The 20,954-nt window shown below is 50.4% G+C and overlaps 1 long non-coding RNA gene across 1 annotated transcript; it reads right to left on the bottom strand.

The window, feature by feature from the left end:
* Positions 1 to 3,230: 3,230 nt before the first annotated feature.
* On the bottom strand, positions 3,231 to 8,390 carry LOC138774318 (uncharacterized). The gene is made up of 2 exons (XR_011360287.1): positions 7,735 to 8,390; positions 3,231 to 5,142 (listed from the first exon to the last, which is right to left on the bottom strand). It is a non-coding gene; the product is annotated as an uncharacterized lncRNA (long non-coding RNA).
* Positions 8,391 to 20,954: the final 12,564 nt, after the last annotated feature.

Here is a 20,954-nt window from a genome sequence, read left to right as displayed (position 1 = left end):
GATTGAAAACACAGAAAGGATCTGTTCACACAATGTTGTAATTGAGTGGATGACCGCCATATAACAGTAAATAACTGCCATTATTTCAATATAACAGCCGTTGTTTTAAAATAACAGCAAAAATTTGCCATTAAATGACGGCCATCCACTCAATTACAACATTATGTGAACAGATCCTTTCTGTGTTTTCAATCCACTCCTGGTTTTGGTTGCTATACAGCCTCACAAATACAGCCTCAAATATACATAGTGTGAACCCAGCCTTACTCTATGGATCTTCAGATTCTCAGTTCTAAAGGCCCGTGGAATAGAGTGCAATGATCAGCCAACATTGTTCATGTCGGCTGATCGTTGCAGTCGCTTGTTTTTACAACAAAACAAGCGACTGATATATTGAAAAACAAGCGACTGATATAGCAGCGATCTGCTGCCATCGGTCCGTTGAATAGAAGCATCGGCAGCAGACGCAGCTGTATCCTATGGGCTGCCCGGACGATCAGCGATCACCCGCCGCCCCTCCCACACTCACCCGCTCGCTGCAGCCGCGTCGAATAGCGGCGGCAGCAAGCGGAGAACGAGGAGCAAACGAGCGCTGAGCGCGCTCGTTTGCTCCTCTAGACGGCCTGTGGAATAGGGCCATAAGCTGCTTGGGAAACATGTGCCATAACTCTATTGAAAGAGTACACACTGTGGGCTCTGTTCACTGTGAATTGGTGGTGATGCATGACTGGAGCTCAGCTGCTGTTCAAGTCAATGGTGGCCGAGCTGCAGAAATTAGGTCCGGGCACTATATGGTGAACCGTCCCAAATGTTTCCCAACCCATTCACTGTGTAGCACGGCCGCTGAACGGTGAGTGATGACCGGTCCTTTGAATAGTTCAGTCTGTTTTACCTGGATAACATCTGACCAGATTGGCCACCTATCCCTCCCGTACACTTGTCCTGGCTCCACTACACACAACAGAGTGATGGCTGTCAGAAGACAGAAGACACCGCAAGAGCTGGGACAGGCGACTTTCTTACAATTATAGAAGGATATACAATTGCATAGAAGGCTGGAGCTTATCTAGAACTCGTGTGTCTGAGCTTCATGCGGACATTTGTCAAATGTGAAAGATTGGTTATTTGACTGACTGATGTGTTTCTTAAAGGGGTACTCCAGCGGAAAACATTTTCTTTCTAATCAGAGCCAGTACAGAGCTGTACAGGTTTTCTATGGGGATTTGCTGCTGCTCTGGACAGTTCCTGACATGGACAGAGGTGGCAGCAGAGAGCACTGTGTCAGACTGGAGAGAATACACCACTTCCTGTAGGACATACAGCAGCTGATAAGTACTGGAAGACTGGAGATTTTTTAAGTGAATTACAAATCTACAGTATATAACTTTCTGAAATCAGTTGATTTGAAAGAAAAAGATTTTTGCCGGAGTACCCCTTTAAAGGAAGAAATATTTAGTAGTTTTGACAAAACACCTTCTTTTTAATAGGCGAGGTGAAGCCTATAGCGCACCGTCCCCGTAACTCTTAGCATCCTGTAAATAGCGCTCTGACTATGGATAGATATCGGAGTCGAGTGTCTGTATAATGTCGATCTTCCGGAGATGATACAAAGCGTTTAAGTTCACGTAATCATTCACTGAAACAATATAAGCCGAAGAGGAGTAGAGGGAAAAAAATCAAGAAATTGGCAATCATTCAGGAGTAATTGATTGTAAGCCCCTGTAAATCTCCCAGAGGGCGCCGGCAGAGTCCTCCCGAGCCTCCAACAGTAATAAAGCAGAGACATAATTGGATAGTTCGTACACAAAGAGTCGTATGTTTATTTCGTCAATAACATTAGTCTTCGGGGAGTTATTAAAAGGGAGGTAATATCCTTTGTAAAGAGGCTGTTGGATGGAGTCCAATCCATCTGAACAGGTGATATCACTCAGTTGTCAGAGCGGCTCCATGGCACAATCTGTCTTCTTCATCACTATCAATCTGCTGGAAACCAAGCTCCGGATTCCTCGGAAGATTCGCTCCTGCTGAAAACTATGACACATTGTAGTTACTTAAAGCTTCATTGAAGGGACTGGAGATCTATCACTTAGCAATGTGTTATATCCTAAGGACACGACCGGCGTGACAACTCTAACATGAGTAAGCAGGGTTGTCTGGCATGAAATATTGATGACGCGTGTTCCAATACAGGGGTGTAATGTTGTGTGCACCCAGGGCCGGCCTTTAGGGTGTGCGACCTGTGCACTTGCCTCACTCTTGGGCAGCTAGGGGCGCTCTGGCAGACAGAGAGCTGCACTGCACACCTAACTTAGAAATGGAAGTTAGATGTGCTGCCTGTCTGCCGGCGCCCCCCCCCCAGCTGGCCGCCTGCCTCTTCCATGCTGCAGGGGTGAAGAACGCTGAGGGAGAAGCAGAGAGGGAGAACTGGGACCGAGGAGGAGGCACAGACAGAAGGTGGGAGAGACAGCAGCTGCACAAGGGAGGGCAGACACACAGGAAGTGCTGCAGGAGACACACAGGAAGTGCTACAGGAGACACACAGGAAGTGCTGCAGGAGACACACAGGAAGTGCTGCAGGAGACACACAGGAAGCGCTGCAGGAGACACACAGGAAGTGCTGCAGGAGACACACAGGAAGTGCTACAGGAGACACACAGGAAGTGCTGCAGGAGACACACAGGAAGTGCTGCAGGAGACACACAGGAAGTGCTGCAGGAGACACGGCCCCCCGGGAACAGGCAGGTGAGAGCTGTGGTACTTGTACAGAAGAGGAGCCCTGTATACACTGGAGGCTGCCATAGTGTGTGATGAGGAGCCCTGTATACACTGGAGGCTGCCATAGTGTGTGATGAGGAGCCCTGTATACACTGAGGGGGCAGCCATAGTGTGTGATGAGGAGCCCTGTATACACTGAGGAGGCTGCCATAGTGTGTGATGAGGAGCCCTGTATACACTGAGGAGGCAGCCATAGTGTGTGATGAGGAGCCCTGTATACACTGAGGAGGCAGCCATAGTGTGTGATGAGGAGCCCTGTATACACTGAGGGGGCTGCCATAGTGTATGATGAGGAGCCCTGTATACACTGAGGAGGCAGCCATAGTGTGTGATGAGGAGCCCTGTATACACTGAGGGGGCAGCCATAGTGTATGATGAGGAGCCCTGTATACACTGAGGGGGCTGCCACGGAAATGCAGCCCCCAATACCCCCCCTGAAATAAGACTAACAAGCATTTGGAATATAAAGGCCGTGGCACTTTAATAAGGGTAAGCAAATACACTGTTAAGCACCAATATCATAAATAATCAAATAATTTAATCAATAAATAAATCAATAAATAAATAACCGAGCCATAGCTTAACAGAAGGACATGCCCGCCCTGAGAGCAGGGCGACAATACCCCCTCTATCAAAGTGCCACGACAAAGTCCTTGAACATAAGGGAGGGCGGGTGGGAGCAGCTTCTTCTGTACAGCTACTCTGACTGACACAGCTGAGAGCCGGCTCCCCTATAAATACCATTCCAAATCTCCCGCTCTCAGCCAGCTGACCAATCCAAACAGAGGGCACCTTTCTATTTTTAGCTCACTGTATTCCCACACAGCTGTAATCACCAATCACAACGCTGGCTGTTGCTAAGCAGAATCTCCAAGGCTTGTGGTACCTGTAGGAATAGAAAGAAGGGGGGGGGGAGAGAACAACTACCACATACATGTAAAACCAAACTTGTACTAAAAAGGGGGGTGGGGGCGCAATCCCGTGTGTCCCCCTTTTATAAAGGGGGGCCCTTTACACGGAAATGCAGCCCCCAATACCCCCCCTGAAATAAGACTAACAAGCATTTGGAATATAAAGGCCGTGGCACTTTAATAAGGGTAAGCAAATACACTGTTAAGCACCAATATCATAAATAATCAAATAATTTAATCAATAAATAAATCAATAAATAAATAACCGAGCCATAGCTTAACAGAAGGACATGCCCGCCCTGAGAGCAGGGCGACAATACCCCACCTGCCTGGTCAGAGAAGCTGACCAGGCCCCACCTCCAACAGTGCCACGGCACCCAATTCTATAATTGACTGAAAATTGGCATTTAGAATGTCTGACCCAATGTCGGATAGGTGCACGAGGTCAGACCAATAAAGGCCGGGTAAATATCCCTCAAGGTCCAGGTGCCTAAATGATAGGCCACCTAGAGAGGGGATAAATTTAGACACTGCAAAGTTAATACGCTTCCTAATTTTTTCGTAGAAGTACAGTCCTTTGCGCATCCAGGAGAGACGAGGAATGATCTCAGAAAAAAAAACTAAAATACACTCAGGAAAAAATACATTTAAACAACGACAGATCCCTCTTGATCTCCACAATAAGTCCAGAGTTTTTAATTTTCCTATGTCATCGCCCCCGGCGTGTATAATTAAAATATCCGGGGGGGGCAGAGCTGAGGCTAGACTATGCAGGATGGCATATATTTCCCTCCACCGGAGACCACTATACCCGAACCACTGCACCTCAAACTGCTCCAAGTCAAAACTCAGGTTTACCCCATAATTATGCCGCTCAGCTCTCTTGGAAGCCCATACCACAAATGAGTGGCCTAGGATCCATACACGCCTTCTCTTACCCAGGCGAAAAGCGCCAAAGAAAGCTAATGAAAATAATGCTTTAAACAAAACATCCTCAAAACTAGAACAACAAACAATATGTAAAACTTCATGTAACTTTAATAACAGATCAATAGTAATAGGGCGACGCACATCTGGAGAGACACGTCCCTTTTTGTAACCTTTAAGAACCTGTTTAATAAGGAAAAAACTAGAAATACTATGCAGACCCAGAATTTTAAAAAAGAACGAAACACCATACAAAGATTTCACTATAGCAGAGTGAGAAAGCTGTTTAGCAATTAACATATTTACAAAAGCTAATGACAACCACACATCATGTTGTAGATGGTGCTCCTGTAAGGAAAAACAAAAGACTTCCACTGGGACCATGCAACTGCGTAGGCAGTCCAAGTACGAGGTGCCACTGACTTCCTAATTAGCTGCGCTGTTAGTCCCAGATCGGCGACCACAAGTGATTTGGGCAAGCAGTGCCCACAGCCACCGCCTCCGGAGCCAGACGCCGGAAATCTGCAAACTGACCACGAGATAAAGAATCAGCTATAGTGTTCTTACTACCCTGTAAATGTACAGCCTTTAGCCAGATGTTATTAGACATACAGTACAATACTAAGTGGCGTAACAATTTTATAACCATGGCTGATTTTGAAGACAGGCAATTCACTGCATAAATGACTCCTTTATTATCCGACCTTAATAACACCGGGAATAATTCTAACAGAACAATATTCTTCCATACACCAGCCTGGACCCATGTATCAGGCCAAGGCTCAGCTGACCACTGTCCAGCAAAATAAGCCCCGTAACCGTGAGCACTCGCCGCATCAGTATATAAAGCAATAGCATCAGACTCTACAAACTCCGGTAAAAAGACAGAATGACCATTCAAAGTAGATACAAACTCCAACCACATGCTCAGATCCTCCTTAAGCGGTTTGGTAAGGCGGATGTGAGCACGGGGAGATTTTAAACCAGCAGTAGCTGCATAGAGTCTCTTAGAAAATATACGACCCATAGGAATGACACGCATAATAAAAGCCAACAAACCTAAAACTGATTGCAATTCCTTTAAAGTCACCTTAACTTTCTGTAACATACACTTCAATGCGCATTTTAATCTGGATAACTTTTAATCTGAATTCCATTCTCACTGTATCCAATGTGATACCTAGAAACTCTAAACAGTGACACGGCAATAAACCAATAAACCGAAAATCGTCTAGGTAGTGAACGACGGCACCATCCGGTACCCCATAATTCACCATCCAGTGCAGAAACGTTGCAAAAAAAAAAAAAAAAAAAAAAAAAACTCAAAAGTAATAGCATGAAAGAGTAAAACCCATTGGTAAACAACGATAAAAGTAATAATTATTCTCAAAACAAAAGCCAAGTGAACTAAAACCTTCAGGATTAACCAGTAACAAACGGAACGCAGACTTTATATCACATTTAGCTAACAGGGCCCGAACACCAAAAAACACGAATAACTCTTACAGCGTCATTTAATGAAGCATAAGAAACTGATGACAAAGATTTATCTGCATTATCATTCAAGGAAGAGTGCAACGGGTAAGATAAATGATGAATTAACCTGTACTCCCCTGGCTCCTTTTTAGGGACCAATCCTAAGGGGGAGATGCGAAAGTTAGGAAAGGGGGGTGCAGAAAAAGGTCCCGCAACCCTCCCTTCCCGAACTTCCTTCATTATTTTGTCCCCAACCACGGCCTCATGCAAGGACACAGATTTTAAATTGTCCACCACCACGCATCCTAAACCATCCTAAGGCGGAACATCAAAACCAATTGAGAACCCATGAATAATCAATTCAGCTTTCTGCCTGTCTGGGAACCTGGCGAGATGAGCAACATTCTTTCCAGGCTCAAACATTTCATCATAGTTAAACCAGGCCATACCGCCAAAACTGCGGTATGCCTCTAATATATTATCCATGTGCTGAAATAAGGAGGAACACAGCTCAGGGCGCTTCTCTCCCACTACAGCACAATAGATGGTTTAATAAGCATGTAACCAGTTAAAAATAGAACGAGGTGGTGACTTTTTAACATCATCAGGTTTATCATCTGTACGCTTCACCAGCACATCCTTACTAGCAGGTAGCAATGACATCACATAATTGTAAGTGGAAGCCAAGCGGTGACATCTCACAGGCTAGAGCCTCTTTAACACAAATCTCAGGCACATCAGCACCTTCTCAATCACTGGCGTATTACAAGAAGCAGAGCGCTCTGCTCCCAGGCTAGAGCCTCTTTAACACAAATCTCAGGCACACCAGCATACTTCTCAATCACTGGCGTATTACAAGAAGCAGAGCGCTCTGCTCACAGGCTAGAGCCTCTTTAACACAAATCTCAAGAAGCAGAGCGCTCTGCTCCCAGGCTAGAGCCTCTTTAACACAAATCTCAGGCACACCAGCATACTTCTCAATCACTGGCGTATTACAAGAAGCAGAGCGCTCTGCTCACAGGCTAGAGCCTCTTTAACACAAATCTCAAGAAGCAGAGCGCTCTGCTCCCAGGCTAGAGCCTCTTTAACACAAATCTCAGGCACACCAGCATACTTCTCAATCACTGGCGTATTGCAAGAAGCAGAGCGCTCTGCTCCCAGGCTAGAGCCTCTTTAACACAAATCTCAGGCACACCAGCATACTTCTCAATCACTGGCGTATTGCAAGAAGCAGAGCGCTCTGCTCACAGGCTAGAGCCTCTTTAACACAAATCTCAAGAAGCGGAGCGCTCTGCTCCCAGGCTAGAGCCTCTTTAACACAAATCTCAGGCACATCAGCACCTTCTCAATCACTGGCGTATTACAAGAAGCAGAGCGCTCTGCTCACAGGCTAGAGCCTCTTTAACACAAATCTCAGGCACACCAGCATACTTCTCAATCACTGGCGTATTACAAGAAGCAGAGCGCTCTGAACCTGGAACTGACACATTAGGTACAGCAATCGTACTCTGAGACCACACATTAGCCAGCGGTGGACTGCTATTAAACCCTTTAGCTACCAGGGCACAAAACTTTTTCACAGCATCATTGGCAAACAAATCACTCCTGCTCACATCAGGGACAGGACCCACATTGATGTTCTCACCCACAGCTGCTGACTCCTCTCCACGGATCTGCTGCGGTGTAAACTCCTCTGCGGCACTCTGCTGGGATGCGGACACCTGCGGGGCTGCGGTCACCTGCGGGGCTGCGGACACCGGTGGGGGCGCGGTCATCTGTGGGGAGGCTGCACCGCGGCTCCTATGGGAACCTCGGCTATGATGGCGATGTGCCGGGGGGTACTGCCAGAAGGGGGCGGCGGGAGGGGAGCTGAATCAGCTCTCTTACTGCTCCTACTCCGCTTATATGGCCGCTCCCCCCGGCTGCTTCTTCCTCTATGCCTCCTGTCTTCCGCAGCACTCGCCTCTTGTAATACCTCCAGGTCTCTAGGGGGCAGTATACGGCACACAATTCTCCTCTTCCTCCATACGCTAGGGAGCAACTTCCTCGGACACCGGCTCTGCTAGACACCGCCTCAGCCATGCTTCACCTCCAGCTCCTTCTGCCCTCCGGATAAGCTCAGTGAGAAGGCTCTCTATACCGACTATGGCAGCTGCTGAAACCTGTTAGCTATGTGACAGGTACTGCTGAAGCTCTTTTACAGGGACACACTAACAGCCTTGCTATGCTTACAAGCACCGCTCTAGCCCAGTGCGCCCTTAGCTCTTTCACAGAAACCAGCAGTACACAGCAGCTTCTTCTGTACAGCTACTCTGACTGACACAGCTGAGAGCCGGCTCCCCTATAAATACCATTCCAAATCTCCCGCTCTCAGCCAGCTGACCAATCCAAACAGAGGGCACCTTTCTATTTTTAGCTCACTGTATTCCCACACAGCTGTAATCACCAATCACAACGCTGGCTGTTGCTAAGCAGAATCTCCAAGGCTTGTGGTACCTGTAGGAATAGAAAGAAGGGGGGGGGGAGAGAACAACTACCACATACATGTAAAACCAAACTTGTACTAAAAAGGGGGGTGGGGGCGCAATCCCGTGTGTCCCCCTTTTATAAAGGGGGGCCCTTTACATAGTGTATGATGAGGAGCCCTGTATACACTGAGGAGGCTGCCATAGTGTGTGATGAGGAGCCCTGTATACACTGAGGAGGCTGCCATAGTGTGTGATGAGGAGTCCTGTATACACTGAGGGGGCAGCCATAGTGTGTGATGAGGAGCCCTGTATACACTGAGGAGGCTGCCATAGTGTGTGATGAGGAGCCCTGTATACACTGAGGAGGCTGCCATAGTGTGTGATGAGGAGCCCTGTATACACTGAGGAGGCTGCCATAGTGTATGATGAGGAGCCCTGTATACACTGGAGGAGGCAGCCATAGTGTGTGATGAGGAGCCCTGTATACACTGAGGGGGCAGCCATAGTGTATGATGAGGAGCCCTGTATACACTGAGGAGGCTGCCATAGTGTATGATGAGGAGCCCTGTATACACTGAGGAGGCTGCCATAGTGTGTGATGAGGAGCCCTGTATACACTGAGGGGGCTGCCATAGTGTGTGATGAGGAGCCCTGTATACACTGAGGAGGCAGCCATAGTGTGTGATGAGGAGCCCTGTATACACTGAGGGGGCAGCCATAGTGTATGATGAGGAGCCCTGTATACACTGAGGGGGCTGCCATAGTGTATGATGAGGAGCCCTGTATACACTGAGGAGGCTGCCATAGTGTGTGATGAGGAGCCCTGTATACACTGAGGAGGCTGCCATAGTGTGTGATGAGGAGTCCTGTATACACTGAGGGGGCAGCCATAGTGTGTGATGAGGAGCCCTGTATACACTGAGGAGGCTGCCATAGTGTGTGATGAGGAGCCCTGTATACACTGAGGAGGCTGCCATAGTGTGTGATGAGGAGCCCTGTATACACTGAGGAGGCTGCCATAGTGTATGATGAGGAGCCCTGTATACACTGGAGGAGGCAGCCATAGTGTGTGATGAGGAGCCCTGTATACACTGGAGGCTGCCATAGTGTGTGATGAGGAGCCCTGTATACACTGGAGGCTGCCATAGTGTGTGATGAGGAGCCCTGTATACACTGAGAAGGCAGCCATAGTGTGTGATGAGGAGCCCTGTATACACTGAGGAGGCTGCCATAGTGTGTGATGAGGAGCCCTGTATACACTGAGGAGGCTGCCATAGTGTGTGATGAGGAGCCCTGTATACACTGGAGGCTGCCATAGTGTGTGATGAGGAGCCCTGTATACACTGAGGAGGCAGCCATAGTGTGTGATGAGGAGCCCTGTATACACTGAGGAGGCTGCCATAGTGTGTGATGAGGAGTCCTGTATACACTGAGGAGGCTGCCATAGTGTATGATGAGGAGCCCTGTATACACTGAGGAGGCTGCCATAGTGTGTGATGAGGAGCCCTGTATACACTGAGGAGGCAGCTATAGTGTGTGATGAGGAGCCCTGTATACACTGAGGGGGCAGCCATAGTGTATGATGATTAGCCCTGTATACACTGGAGGCTGCCATAGTGTGTGATGAGGAGCCCTGTATACACTGAGGAGGCTGCCATAGTGTGTGATGAGGAGCCCTGTATACACTGAGGAGGCAGCCATAGTGTGTGATGAGGAGCCCTGTATACACTGAGGGGGCTGCCATAGTGTGTGATGAGGAGCCCTGTATACACTGAGGAGGCTGCCATAGTGTGTGATGAGGAGCCCTGTATACACTGAGGAGGCTGCCATAGTGTGTGATGAGGAGCCCTGTATACACTGAGGGGGCTGCCATAGTGTGTGATGAGGAGCCCTGTATACACTGAGGAGGCTGCCATAGTGTGTGATGAGGAGTCCTGTATACACTGAGGAGGCTGCCATAGTGTATGATGAGGAGCCCTGTATACACTGAGGAGGCTGCCATAGTGTGTGATGAGGAGCCCTGTATACACTGAGGAGGCAGCTATAGTGTGTGATGAGGAGCCCTGTATACACTGAGGGGGCAGCCATAGTGTATGATGATTAGCCCTGTATACACTGAGGAGGCAGCCATAGTGTGTGATGAGGAGCCCTGTATACACTGAGGGGGCTGCCATAGTGTGTGATGAGGAGCCCTGTATACACTGAGGAGGCAGCCATAGTATATGATGAGGAGCCCTGTATACACTGAGGAGGCTGCCATAGTGTGTGATGAGGAGCCCTGTATACACTGAGGGGGCTGCCATAGTGTGTGATGAGGAGCCCTGTATACACTGGAGGCTGCCATAGTGTGTGATGAGGAGCCCTGTATACACTGAGGGGGCTGCCATAGTGTGTGATGAGGAGCCCTGTATACACTGGAGGAGGCTGCCATAGTGTGTGATGAGGAGCCCTGTATACACTGAGGAGGCAGCCATAGTGTGTGATGAGGAGCCCTGTATACACCGAGGAGGCTGCCATAGTGTGTGATGAGGGGCCCTGTATACACTGGAGGCTGCCATAGTATGTGATGAGGAGCCCTGTATACACTGAGGAGGCTGCCATAGTGTGTGATGAGGAGCCCTGTATACACTGAGGGAGCAGCCATAGTGTGTGATGAGGAGCCCTGTATACACTGAGGAGGCAGCCATAGTGTGTGATGAGGAGCCCTGTATACACTGAGGGGGCAGCCATAGTGTGTGATGAGGAGCCCTGTATACACTGAGGGGGCTGCCATAGTGTGTGATGAGGAGCCTTGTATACACTGGAGGCTGCCATAGTGTGTGATGAGGAGCCCTGTATACACTGAGGAGGCTGCCATAGTGTGTGATGAGGGGCCCTGTATACACTGAGGAGGCTGCCATAGTGTGTGATGAGGAGCCCTGTATACACTGGAGGCTGCCATAGTATGTGATGAGGAGCCCTGTATACACTGAGGAGGCTGCCATAGTGTGTGATGAGGAGCCCTGTATACACTGGAGGCTGCCATAGTGTATGATGAGGAGCCCTGTATACACTGAGGGGGCTGCCATAGTGTGTGATGAGGAGCCCTGTATACACTGAGGAGGCTGCCATAGTGTGTGATGAGGAGCCCTGTATACACTGAGGAGGCTGCCATAGTGTGTGATGAGGAGCCCTGTATACACTGGAGGCTGCCATAGTATGTGATGAGGAGCCCTGTATACACTGAGGAGGCTGCCATAGTGTGTGATGAGGAGCCCTGTATACACTGAGGGAGCAGCCATAGTGTGTGATGAGGAGCCCTGTATACACTGAGGAGGCAGCCATAGTGTGTGATGAGGAGCCCTGTATACACTGAGGGGGCAGCCATAGTGTGTGATGAGGAGCCCTGTATACACTGAGGGGGCAGCCATAGTGTGTGATGAGGAGCCCTGTATACACTGAGGGGGCAGCCATAGTGTGTGATGAGGAGCCCTGTATACACTGAGGGGGCAGCCATAGTGTGTGATGAGGAGCCCTGTATACACTGAGGGGGCAGCCATAGTGTGTGATGAGGAGCCCTGTACATACCTCCCAACTTTTGCAAAGAGCAAAGAGGGACATGTGCGCCGCGGTCCCCATAGCCACGCCCCCATAGCGACCCTCCATAGCCACGCCCCCATAGCGGCCCTCCATAGCCACGCCCCCATAGTGACCCTCCATAGCCACGCCCCCATAGCAACCCTCCATAGCCACGCCCCCATAGCAACCCTCCATAGCCACTCCTCTACAGTCACCACATGCTGCTGACTGAATAGTGCCCTATATAGTATCCAATCCCCCCAAAAATGCCCTATATAGTATCCAATCCCCCATTATAGTGCCCCACATAGTATCCAATGCCCCCATATATGCCCCACATAGTATCCAATGCCCCCATATATGCCCCACATAGTATCCAATCCCCCACATAGTGCCCAATCCCCCACATAGTGCCCCACATAGTGTCCAATCCCCCACATAGTGCCCCACATAGTGTCCAATGCCCCACATAGTGCCCCACATAGAATCCAATCCCCCACATAGTATCCAATGCCCCCATAAAATGCCCCACATAGTAGCCTATGCCCCATATAGTGCCCCACATAGTAGCCAATGCCCCCATATAGTGCCCCACATAGTAGCCAATCCCCCATATAGTGCTCCACATAGTAGCCAATCCCCCCATATAGTGCCCCACATAGTAGCCAATCCCTCCATATAGTGCCCCACATAGTATCCAATCCCCTCATATAGTGCCCCATATAGTAGCCAATCCCCACATAGTGCCCCACATAGTAGCTAATGCCCCCATATAGTGCCCCACATAGTAGCCAATCCCCATGTATGCCCCACATAGTAGCCAATGCCCCCATATATGCCCCACATAGTAGCCAATCCCCCATATATGCCCCATAGTAGTCAATCCCCCATATAGTGCCCCACATAGTAGCCAATCCCCCATATAGTGCCCACATAGTAGCCAATCCCCCATATAGTGCCCCACATAGTAGCCAATCCCCCATATAGTGCCCCACATAGTAGCCAATCCCCCATATAGTGCCCCACATAGTAGCCAATCCCCCATATAGTGCCCCACATAGTAGCTAATCCCCCATATAGTGCCCCACATAGTAGCCAATGCCCCCAAATATGCCCCACATAGTAGCCAATAACCCATATAGCGCCCCACAGAGTATCCAATCCCCCATTAGTGTGGCCCCAGCGGAAAAAACAAAAAAACAGTCACTCACCTGTCCTCCGGTCCCAGCAGCTCCTCTCCCGGCAGAGCGCGCACTCCCGTCATCCTCCAGGGCGGGCAGCGGGGTACAGAGACACTGACTGTGCCGGAAGTGACCTGCAGCCTCTATATGAATTACTTCCGGTACAGTTAGTGACTCTGTACTCCGCTGCCCGCCCCGGAGGATGACGGGAGTGCGCGCTCTGCCGGGAGAGGAGCTGCCGGGACCGGAGGACAGGTGAGTTACTGGTTTATTGTTTTTTTCGCTGGGGCCACATATATTGCGGGACACGGGGGGCCGTTCCGGGACCGCGGGACAGCACCCCAAAAACGGGACTGTCCCGCGAAATCCGGGACGGTTGGGAGGTATGCCTGTATACACTGAGGGGGCAGCCATAGTGTGTGATGAGGAGCCCTGTATACACTGAGGAGGCTGCCATAGTGTGTGATGAGGAGCCCTGTATACACTGGAGGCTGCCATAGTGTATGATGAGGAGCCCTGTATACACTGAGGGGGCTGCCATAGTGTGTGATGAGGAGCCCTGTATACACTGAGGAGGCTGCCATAGTGTGTGCTGAGGAGCCCTGTATACACTGGAGGCTGCCATAGTGTGTGATGAGGAGCCCTGTATACACTGAGGAGGCTGCCATAGTGTGTGATGAGGAGCCCTGTATACACTGAGGAGGCTGCCATAGTGTGTGATGAGGAGCCCTGTATACACTGGAGGCTGCCATAGTGTGTGATGAGGAGCCCTGTATACACTGAGGAGGCTGCCATAGTGTGTGATGAGGAGCCCTGTATACACTGAGGGAGCAGCCATAGTGTGTGATGAGGAGCCCTGTATACACTGAGGAGGCAGCCATAGTGTGTGATGAGGAGCCCTGTATACACTGAGGGGGCAGCCATAGTGTGTGATGAGGAGCCCTGTATACACTGAGGGGGCTGCCATAGTGTGTGATGAGGAGCCCTGTATACACTGGGGGCAGCCATAGTGTGTGATGAGGAGCCCTGTATACACTGGGGGCAGCCATAGTGTGTGATGAGGAGCCCTGTATACACTGAGGGGGTAGCCATAGTGTGTGATGAGGAGCCCTGTATACACTGAGGAGGCTGCCATAGTGTGTGATGAGGAGCCCTGTATACACTGAGGAGGCTGCCATAGTGTGTGATGAGGAGCCCTGTATACACTGAGGAGGCTGCCATAGTGTGTGATGAGGAGCCCTGTATACACTGAGGAGGCAGCCATAGTGTGTGATGAGGAGCCCTGTATACACTGGGGGCAGCCATAGTGTGTGATGAGGAGCCCTGTATACACTGAGGAGGCTGCCATAGTGTGTGATGAGGAGCCCTGTATACACTGGGGGCAGCCATAGTGTGTGATGAGGAGCCCTGTATACACTGAGGAGGCAGCCATAGTGTGTGATGAGGGGCCCTGTATACACTGGGGGGGCTGCCATAGTGTGTGATGAGGAGCCCTGTATACACTGGAGCCTGCCATAGTGTGTGATGAGGAGCCCTGTATACACTGAGGAGGCTGCCATAGTGTGTGATGAGGAGCCCTGTATACACTGAGGAGGCTGCCATAGTGTGTGATGAGGAGCCCTGTATACACTGAGGAGGCTGCCATAGTGTGTGCTGAGGAGCCCTGTATACACTGAGGAGGCTGCCATAGTGTGTGATGAGGAGCCCTGTATACACTGGAGGCTGCCATAGTGTGTGATGAGGGGCCCTGTATACACTGGAGGCAGCCATAGTGTGTGATGAGGAGCCCTGTATACACTGAGGAGGCAGCCATAGTGTGTGATGAGGAGCCCTGTATACACTGAGGAGGCTGCCATAGTGTGTGATGAGGAGCCCTGTATACACTGAGGGGGCAGCCATAGTGTGTGATGAGGAGCCCTGTATACACTGAGGGGGCTGCCATAGTGTGTGATGAGGAGCCCTGTATACACTGAGGAGGCTGCCATAGTGTGTGATGAGGAGCCCTGTATACACTGAGGAGGCTGCCATAGTGTGTGATGAGGAGCCCTGTATACACTGAGGAGGCTGCCATAGTGTGTGATGAGGAGCCCTGTATACACTGAGGAGGCTGCCATAGTGTGTGATGAGGAGCCCTGTATACACTGAGGGGGCAGCCATAGTGTGTGATGAGGAGCCCTGTATACACTGAGGAGGCTGCCATAGTGTGTGATGAGGAGCCCTGTATACACTGAGGAGGCTGCCATAGTGTGTGATGAGGAGTCCTGTATACACTGAGGAGGCAGCCATAGTGTGTGATGAGGAGCCCTGTATACACTGAGGAGGCTGCCATAGTGTGTGATGAGGAGCCCTGTATACACTGAGGAGGCAGCCATAGTGTGTGATGAGGAGCCCTGTATACACTGAGGAGGCAGCCATAGTGTGTGATGAGGAGCCCTGTATACACTGGGGGCAGCCATAGTGTGTGATGAGGAGCCCTGTATACACTGAGGGGGCAGCCATAGTGTGTGATGAGGGGCCCTGTATACACTGGAGGCTGCCATAGTGTGATGAGGAGCCCTGTATACACTGAGGGGGCTGCCATAGTGTGTTATGAGGAGCCCTGTATACACTGAGGAGGCTGCCATAGTGTGTGATGAGGAGCCCTGTATACACTGGAGGCTGCCATAGTGTATGATTAGGAGCCCTGTATACACTGAGGAGGCAGCCATAGTGTGTGATGAGGAGCCCTGTATACACTGGAGGCTGCCATAGTGTGTGATGAGGAGCCCTGTATACACTGAGGAGGCAGCCATAGTGTGTGATGAGGAGCCCTGTATACACTGAGGAGGCTGCCATAGTGTGTGATGAGGAGCCCTGTATACACTGGAGGCTGCCATAGTGTGTGATGAGGAGCCCTGTATACACTGAGGAGGCTGCCATAGTGTGTGATGAGGAGCCCTGTATACACTGGAGGCTGCCATAGTGTGTGATGAGGAGCCCTGTATACACTGAGGGGGCTGCCATAGTGTGTGATGAGGAGCCCTGTATACACTGAGGAGGCTGCCATAGTGTGTGATGAGGAGTCCTGTATACACTGAGGAGGCTGCCATAGTGTGTGATGAGGAGTCCTGTATACACTGGAGGCTGCCATAGTGTGTGATGAGGAGCCCTGTATACACTGAGGAGGCTGCCATAGTGTGTGATGAGGAGTCCTGTATACACTGAGGAGGCTGCCATAGTGTGTGATGAGGAGCCCTGTATACACTGAGGAGGCTGCCATAGTGTGTGATGAGGAGCCCTGTATACACTGAGGGGGCAGCCATAGTGTGTGATGAGGAGCCCTGTATACACTGAGGAGGCAGCCATAGTATATGATGAGGAGCCCTGTATACACTGAGGAGGCAGCCATAGTGTGTGATGAGGAGCCCTGTATACACTGGGGGCAGCCATAGTGTGTGATGAGGAGCCCTGTATACACTGAGGGGGCAGCCATAGTGTGTGATGAGGAGCCCTGTATACACTGAGGGGGCAGCCATAGTGTGTGATGAGGAGCCCTGTATACACTGGAGGCTGCCATAGTGTGTGATGAGGAGTCCTGTATACACTGGAGGCTGCCATAGTGTGTGATGAGGAGCCCTGTATACACTGGAGGCTGCCATAGTGTGTGATGAGGAGTCCTGTATACACTGAGGAGGCTGCCATAGTGTGTGATGAGGAGTCCTGTATACACTGAGGAGGCTGCCATAGTGTGTGATGAGGAGTCCTGTATACACTGAGGAGGCAGCCATAGTATATGATGAGGAGCCCTGTATACACTGAGGAGGCAGCCATAGTGTGTGATGAGGAGCCCTGTATACACTGGGGGCAGCCATAGTGTGTGATGAGGAGCCCTGTATACACTGAGGGGGCAGCCATAGTGTGTGATGAGGAGCCCTGTATACACTGGAGGCTGCCATAGTGTGTGATGAGGAGCCCTGTATACACTGGAGGATGCCATAGTGTGTGATGAGGAGCCCTGTATACACTGGAGGCTGCCATAGTGTGTGATGAGGAGCCCTGTATACACTGGAGGCTGCCATAGTGTGTGATGAGGAGCCCTGTATACACTGAGGAGGCTGCCATAGTGTGTGATGAGGAGCCCTGTATACACTGAGGAGGCTGCCATAGTGTGTGATGAGGAGCCCTGTATACACTGAGGAGGCTGCCATAGTGTGTGATGAGGAGCCCTGTATACACTGAGGAGGCTGCCATAGTGTGTGATGAGGAGCCCTGTATACACTGGAGGCTGCCATAGTGTGTGATGAGGAGCCCTGTATACACTGAGGAGGCTGCCATAGTGTGTGATGAGGAGCCCTGTATACACTGAGGAGGCTGCCATAGTGTGTGATGAGGAGCCCTGTATACACTGGAGGCTGCCATAGTGTGTGATGAGGAGCCCTGTATACACTGGAGGCTGCCATAGTGTGTGATGAGGAGCCCTGTATACACTGAGGAGGCAGCCATAGTGTGTGATGAGGAGCCCTGTATACACTGGAGGCTGCCATAGTGTATGATGAGGAGTCCTGTATACACTGAGGAGGCTGCCATAGTGTGTGATGAGGAGCCCTGTATACACTGAGGAGGCTGCCATAGTGTGTGATGAGGAGCCCTGTATACACTGAGGAGGCTGCCATAGTGTGTGATGAGGAGCCCTGTATACACTGAGGGGGCAGCCATAGTGTGTGATGAGGAGCCCTGTATACACTGAGGAGGCTGCCATAGTGTGTGATGAGGAGCCCTGTATACACTGAGGAGGCTGCCATAGTGTGTGATGAGGAGCCCTGTATACACTGGAGGCAGCCATAGTGTGTGATGAGGGGCCCTGTATACACTGAGGAGGCTGCCATAGTGTGTGATGAGGAGCCCTGTATACACTGAGGGGGCAGCCATAGTGTGTGATGAGGAGCCCTGTATACACTGAGGGGGCAGCCATAGTGTGTGATGAGGAGCCCTGTATACACTGAGGAGGCTGCCATAGTGTGTGATGAGGAGCCCTGTATACACTGAGGAGGCTGCCATAGTGTGTGATGAGGAGCCCTGTATACACTGAGGGGGCAGCCATAGTGTGTGATGAGGAGCCCTGTATACACTGAGGGGGCAGCCATAGTGTGTGATGAGGAGCCCTGTATACATTGAGGGGGCAGCCATAGTGTGTGGTAGATTCCCTTTAAAGGTATGTGTGTGTGTGTTTGGGGGGGGGGGGGGGGCGCCGAAAAAAAGGTTCGCACAGGGCGCCATTTACCCTAAGGCCGGCCCTGTGTGCACCTCTCCTATACCTGGAGCATTTAGCTGCTTGTTCCTATAGACTAGGATACTGAGTAGAGATCAGCAAACTGTTTAGGTTTGCAAGATCAAGAATGATCTGCATTTTAATCCTGTTGTCTGGAGAAGTTGGATGCAGTTCGAGGACTGTCTGAAAATCATGGATGCAGCCTATTGCCTGAGTGGTACATTTCCATAAACTATTGTATTTAGGTGAACAGAATGCACATTAGCAATCAGAACGGCAGCTATAGCGATTCATGCCAGTTGCAAACCGAAATCCACCATTTATGTCAGGCTAAGATCTGGCTGTGGGATGAAGACTAGAGACTGGCATAAGACATGAGGCTATGGCTATTTTGGATCACATGGGTCTTACACAGCACGAGTGCTAGCCACAATGAAAAAAGGGACAGAATACATAAAATATGCACAAGCCAAAAAGACAGAAATGGCTGCACATCGCACCCATGGCTGACACGAAAGCTTATTCAGCTATATATAAAACCAACATCAGAAGTTAGTATGTAATTTGGCCAAACCATATTGCCTCATGTACCACGTGCAGGTCTTCTGATACACATGAGTCCCTAACCAAAAAACATCACTGTGCCAGTCAGCAACCACAATTCCCGCAAAACGTGCGCAAGCAGAGAAGGGGGGCCACGGAATGGCCCTGCAACTCCATTGTCACGGGACCAGACCCTAAAGGGCCCCCCCGGACCCCGCAGGCGCCACCGACGGAAAAAGTGGACGGTATAGGATACATGTTACTACTCTAGATTATAAGGTACTTGTTAAAGTAGGCTCCAACCGAGGATCCTGGCAAGGTGCCAGACATCTGTGAGGTCACAAGAGTGGTTGCCCAGCAGTCTCAGTAGATACAGCAGCAGTCTCAGTAGATACAGCAGTTGTCTAACGCTTTGCAGCTGCTCATCCTGACTCAACGAGCACCTCCACCACCCCCAGCGCCAGTGACGTCTCCTGTTGGGCCGAATCTAAACCTGCCGTTGTCATTGACTCGAAAATGTATAGGGGTTTCAAGTCCAATGCCTTCCTGGACTTTGGTTCTGCATGCAGTTTCATCGCGGCATCCCTGGTCCAGAAGTGGCACCTCCCAATAGTCCGGCAAGCCAAACCGTTGACCATCTCCTCAGTCATGCTGCCAGTCCCTGAGCAAACTAGTACAGTTCCAGACAGAACCGGTGATCCTTCAGGTGGGGGATTGCCTTCTACATCTTGTTCCGTTCCTCCTTGGCAATACTGTGGGGATTTCCTTGGCTGCAGCTCCACGCCCCCAACCTTAATTGGAAGACCAGGGAGATCTTGCATTGGGGTACAGATTGCTTTCACCGTTGTCTGCAGTCTTCCCAGGCCTGGACTTTTTCACCACCAACAGACTCCTCCTGCTTCAATACCAAGATCTGGGACACTTTTTTCTGAGAAGGAGGCTGACACACTACCACCTCATTGGCCATACAATCATCTACCGTCTACCTGGGTGGTAGAGTGTATCCACTCTCGGTACCAGAAACTGAAGCCTTGTCCGCCTACATCAAGAGAATCTTCAGAAGGGCTTCATCCAGAAGTCCTCCTCTCTGGCCGGCGCGGGATTCTTCTTGCCCAGAAGAAGGACGGTTCCCTCCATCCATGCGCTGATTACTGGGGCCTCAACAAAGTAACCTTCAAGAACCAGTACCCCTTGCCTTTGATATCCGAGTTGTTTGATTGTCTTCATGGAGCCTGGATCGTCACAAAACTAGATTTCGGGGAAAGCTTAGAACCTGATTTGAATTTGTGAAGGCAATGCATGGAACACAGCCTTCAACACTAGGGATGGGCACTATAAATACCTGGTCATGCCCTTTGGCTTGTGCAATGCCGGGCAGTCTTCCAGGAATTTATGAATTACATCATAAATGTACCTCTTCCCAGCTATCCTTCAGCTCCCCATCTGGCCAATCTTTTCCACCTGCATATCTTCTGTCTTCATGGTCTGCCTCTACATATCGTCTCTGTCAGGGGACCTTAATTTTTTCTCCAGATTTTGGCATGCCCTCTGTTCCAAGCTCCAGGTCAAGTTGGATTTTTGTTCAGCCTACCACCCTGAAACCAATGGATAAGTTGGGAGGGTCCATCATGCCCTGGGAAATTATCTCTGCTTTTTGTCTCTGCTCGCTAGGACAACTGGTCTAGTCTGCTCCCGTGGGCTGAGTTCTCTTAAAACCATCTGGACTCAAGTTCCACAGCCAAGTCACCATTCTTTATCATCTATAGCGACAAACTGCTCAAAGATTTTTTGTCCATTTGGGAACAGGCACACCAATCCCTTGCCACACAAATGCTTGCCACCAGTCATATTAAGTCCCAGGCGGACA

Source organism: Dendropsophus ebraccatus, chromosome 15 (assembly GCF_027789765.1).
Source record: "Dendropsophus ebraccatus isolate aDenEbr1 chromosome 15, aDenEbr1.pat, whole genome shotgun sequence".
Classification (NCBI taxonomy): domain Eukaryota; kingdom Metazoa; phylum Chordata; class Amphibia; order Anura; family Hylidae; genus Dendropsophus; species Dendropsophus ebraccatus.
This window is presented reverse-complemented; position numbering and strand designations above follow the sequence as displayed.